At 36.5% G+C, this 5,000-nt stretch overlaps 1 pseudogene across 1 annotated transcript in view; it reads left to right on the top strand.

Annotated features, from left to right (window-relative positions):
• Positions 1 to 5,000, top strand: part of LOC149035346 (uncharacterized) — a 16,434-nt pseudogene that overhangs the window by 9,468 nt on the left and 1,966 nt on the right. Inside the window, exons 9-10 of the transcript XR_016182580.1 lie at positions 218 to 687; positions 1,416 to 5,000. The exon at positions 1,416 to 5,000 is cut by the window's right edge and continues 1,966 nt beyond it. The product of XR_016182580.1 is annotated as an uncharacterized LOC149035346 (transcript). The remainder of the gene's footprint in view (positions 1 to 217; positions 688 to 1,415) is intronic.

Raw genomic sequence — 5,000 nt, 5'->3', positions numbered from 1 at the left:
CATTAAAGTATTCACCAATTCCTGCTTGACATAAAACCATAGTAAAAATGAGGAAACAAATCAATCCCTATTCTACTCATCAAATCCAACTGATAAATAATACAGAATGTCTGTAAGTGCCTACATGCAGCTGCTGTTTTCCCTTAGGCCTTAATCTTGCAAATTATCCTTCTTCCTAGTAATACTTTGACACCTACTTCTCATTATCCTTTTACAGCTGAGGAATATCAAAAACTGGCTTTTCCAGCATCAGAATTTGTTTTCCATGGAATACTTCCCAAGGAAGAATTAAAACTTTGGGCATCTGTTCCCAGAATGGTAGAATTTATCTTCAATTCAGGGAGAAATGGCTGGACGGATGAAATGATTGAGAACTTTAGATGTCTTGCTTACAGATATTGCATTTTGTGCGAAGAGCAATATGGAGCTAATGCATGTGTTATCAACCTTCACAACCTGACACACTTTCCTGATGACATCTTGCGGTTTTCTTCACCAGATAATTTCTGGTGTTTCCAGTTTGAAAGAGCTGTGAAGTGTTATGTAAAGCAAAGCAGCAACAAGAAGCATATTGAAAAATCCTTTGCTCGTAGGGAATGTCAAAAAGAATTTCTCAAATTTCAACCAGACCTTAAGCTGATCTCATCAGAAAGAACCAGAATGACATGGGCTAGGGACAAGGAGAAGGTGACTATAATATAAAGTATTTTATTCTATCCTTAGGCATTGTTGTGACCTAGTAACAATATAATTAATTGGAAAACACTCACAGTCACCTGCAGCTGAGTTATTTGGACGTGCTGTTGACTAATAATTTGAGATCTGAACTCAAGGTAACCTCAATCTCAAGCACTGTTGAACTATACACTCTTTCTGTAAATTCTTGGACCCAAGCTTTGTCCAAACTTAGTTAAATGTGATAAACATTATTTTAAAAAAATTTAATACCTGTATCCAATGTAGTCAGAACAATATAGCCTGCATATAGCAAGCATACCCACGAATCATGTGGACATGAAAATTTTGAGGCAAGAGGACTGCATGCTCTGCAAGAATGGAAGCTATAACAATATTACACAATTACATGTAACACATACCTCCCTTTTGTGAGCAATAGCAGTAAGCAATCTCATCTAACTTATAACTATAACCAGGGCTGTGCTCTAAGGGTGCCCTGGTGCTTTACGCAACTAACATTTGCCTTTGGGCAACCGATAAACTTACTTTTTCAAGCTTTTTGCTGCGTGCCCTGGATCTCATAGGTTGGAACTTCTAGGCTCCTTGTAATTTTTCTTACAGCGCAGCCTTGATACTTATAATGCAATAAAGTGGTCTGTGTAACTACTGCAGCTATCAAATTCATAATTTGCAGGCTATCACTTAACTTTCCTTCTGTTTTCTAATCAATGATTAAGGTAACTGCATCGTCTTTGGAAGGGGCCAAGTACCTCTTAACGCTTTGTTCAGGAGGGCCTCTTGCTGATAAAGTAAATCAAGGAGTGTTAATTGCTTCTGGCCAAATCCACATAATGTCATATCAAAAGAGACAAACTGTTCTAGAATATTTGGAGCATGTTACAGCAGACGATCTCAGCGAAGCTGTTCAATACTTTCGCAGTGCATTCCTTCCCATGCATTGCAAACCATTGGGTGGAAAGCTTTACAGGAAAGGAGACTTCGTTTCTGCAGTTCAAGAAGGGGCTGAAGTATTTTTGCAAATACAAGACTTCTACTTGGTTAAAGTTAAAGATGCCTATCAATCTCTTGTCCTTGGTGTGACTTTTGAACTGATCGTAAACCCTGGTGGCGAAGTTACAAGGCATCCTGTTAGTGATACTCTGTACATTCAACCTGCAAACTCTTCAATTTGCTTAAGTTTGAAAGACCTTAGACGAGAGATCATGCTGTTTCCAGATACAGGTAACAAATATGCAGTGGTGGATCCGTTCAGGGAAGATGTGAATCTCCCCAAGGTAATTGTGCCTGTCTACCCTAAAGTTGGCGATTTTGTTTCTGTAACTGGTCAGGATGAGGAACTTTGGAGGGCATTGGTTACAGATGTGAACTACCGTGCACTGACTGTTGGAGGATTTTTCTATGTAAAACATTCCCATTTTGACGAAAATAATCTCTGAATAAGGGAGAGACCACAAAGGAAGGAGACAATCCATTTCAATAGCATTGTGTCCATTGTTGATGGAGAATGGGTTGGCACTGCTTGGAAAGATGCTTAAACACTGTTCAGCACACCTTAATTTTATAGTGGGGTGTATCTATTTTATACACTCAGTAATCTTTATTGTTATTATTGATTATTGGATATTCTTCAAGAAGGTGGAACAGAACTTTGGATTAATTAGGAGTGGCAAACAGATTCCGATTTAGGTTATGTGAACTGGTATACATGTAATTCTCTAAAAACCCAGAGTAATTTACCAAATCTGGATAATGAAGGTTTGTTACATTATTTCTTGATTTTGCTTATTATCCAGGTTTGGGTTTGGAAAAAAGCCATCTGCATGGCAAGTAAATTATCCAGATTTGGTGTTTGTAAATAAGGATATTTAGTAATCCAGACTGATTTACCAATCCTGGATAACAAAGAAAAGGATTGTGAAAGTCCACTGTTGTTTTTACTCTTATCCAGGTTTGGATTTGGGAAAAAAACATAATTGGCAAGTAAATTATCCAGATTTGGTGTTTGTAAATCAGGATATTTAGTAATCCAAACTGATTAACCAAACCTGGATAACAAAGAAAAAGGATTGTTAAATTCCACTGTTGTTTTTACTCTTATCCAGGTTTGGGTTCAGGAAAAAACCAGTTTTGGCAAGTAAATTATCCAGATTTGGTGTTTCTCAATCAGGATATTAGTAATCCAGACTGATTTACCAAACCTGGATAATAAATAAAACAGAGTGCAGCCTCTTGGTTTTCTAAAAATCCAGGTTGAAGCCTGTTTTCTAATATCCAGAGCAGAAAAAATCACTGATTTTCGATACTGAACAAAATAATCCAAGAAAAATCCAGGTTCAATCCAAACTTGGCTTTCATCTGAACATGGATATTGATGAATCCAGGGAAAAATCAAGTAAAAAAGAGATTGGATTTTTGGTATTTTTTCCTGTGTAAGTTACATAGGGTTGAAATGCAAAATTATCCTCAAGAGAACACTCCCTTCAAAGCTTGATCTTTTCCTAAAGATCCTCTTAGTCAATTTTCAAGAACCTTTCTTTGACTAAGGATTTGTAAATGTGACTTCTAATCATAGCTTTAGAGGGATAACAGCGTCTATTGGTCTTCAATGGTGCTTTTTTCCCTCAATATAATTCTTTGCACAAAAATCTTTAAATGTTGGTGTATCTCTTTCTCTGATCTTGCTCTTGCACATGCAAGTTCTTGTATTTTTGCCACAAGCCATGCATAAATGAGAAATAAGGCATAAAAAAGTAAATGAAAAGATTAAGGAAATTGAAAAATTATTCTTACATATATGACTGAAAGCTGTTTTTGACCCACTCATTTCTATGAGAAGGAACAGTTACGTAGCCTGCAACAAAAACTGTGACTAAAGTAACTAAGTATTTAATTGTAAGAGTTTACTTCTCCAGTTGGGTTCACGGTGTGTTCCTTGACTGAGGGAAAATGGACAAGAATCCGCCTTTCAGGTTTTGCAGTTCCAGCATTTATGGAATTACACAGCTTTTTGCAATGACTCTTACAGTGCCACTCCATCTTTTGCAAGATCTAGAGATCAAAAGGAGGAAACAAATTGACGTTTTTGTGATGTCATTTATAGGTTTGTGTTTTCCTTGTTTGAATTACATTTTGCAATTTCATTATTCCAACTAACCTTGTGCTCCAGAGATTTGATGATTTCTCTTGTGTTCTTGAGCAGGACAGTTGAGTTTCCTTGATTCTTGTAAAAGCTTACCAGCTCCATTTCCTTGATAGAAGTGGTCACTGGCCTATGTTTTGGGAAAAAAGAAGTCTTGCAGTGACATAACACCACTTTTCCACTGAAACTATCTTCCTAGTTGGACACTGAAATATTCTATCCTATCAAGTCCTTTCTATCATGTACTCTCTTATCTTTATGCATGGAGAAGGAAACTCAAGGCTACTTAATATTGACCTTTAATCATACTTTAATCAATGCAAGATAAAAAATCTGCCAAATCATTTAAATACAAAATACTTTCAACATACAGCTTGGTTTTTCCTTTTCTTGCTTAGATGTCTATCTACACCATGTTGACAATCATATACCTTGTGATCTACCACAACAAATGGGATTAATCAAATGGCAGACGACTATCTTCCCATAATACTTTGTGTTCTTTAACTGCCAAGTCTGTTACAAAACAAACTTACAAAAATTTAAGAAGCATAGTCCACTTATCAACCTTCCTCTAGATGATAATGTGTCAAAAAAGATCATGACAATAATAATGATCCCAAGCTACCTGTCACTTACTAGTATGCATAGGGCCTGTCAAATAAGTGAGGTATCGTTTTTACAGTGAACTCTCATCTACCGTTCACCATCCCGCCATAGTGCCTTTAGATCAAATCCCCCTCTTTTATTCAAATGTCTTCCAAGAAACATCAAGCCCAGGACATCAATTGACAAAAAAGTACAATTGCATTTGACACAAAGATTGACCTCTCATCTGTGTTTCCAAAACCTTTGTCAGTTGACTAGATACAACAGAATTTGGTTATGGTAGCAGTTTCATACTCTCAAAGAATGAACTCTGCTGACCTGACATCCTTTACCAGAACGTACCTTTCAGACAACTTTCTATCAAACAATGAACTCACTTCTCAAGAAGTTAATTTACCTTCCATCATAGAACTGGAAATTTCATTCATAAAGCGAGATTATCAATTGGAAAACAGCTTAATACTGAATACGAATTGAGTGAATAAACAGATACTCTGACATCTTTGACAATAACAGATTTCCTGGCTTTGTGAGTTTGGATCATTCAATTGTC

Source organism: Pocillopora damicornis, chromosome 13 (genome assembly GCF_964200805.1).
Source record: "Pocillopora damicornis chromosome 13, jaPocDami1.2, whole genome shotgun sequence".
Taxonomy (NCBI): domain Eukaryota; kingdom Metazoa; phylum Cnidaria; class Anthozoa; order Scleractinia; family Pocilloporidae; genus Pocillopora; species Pocillopora damicornis.
Note: the sequence above shows the minus strand (reverse complement) of the source record. Positions and strands in the feature narration are given on the sequence as shown.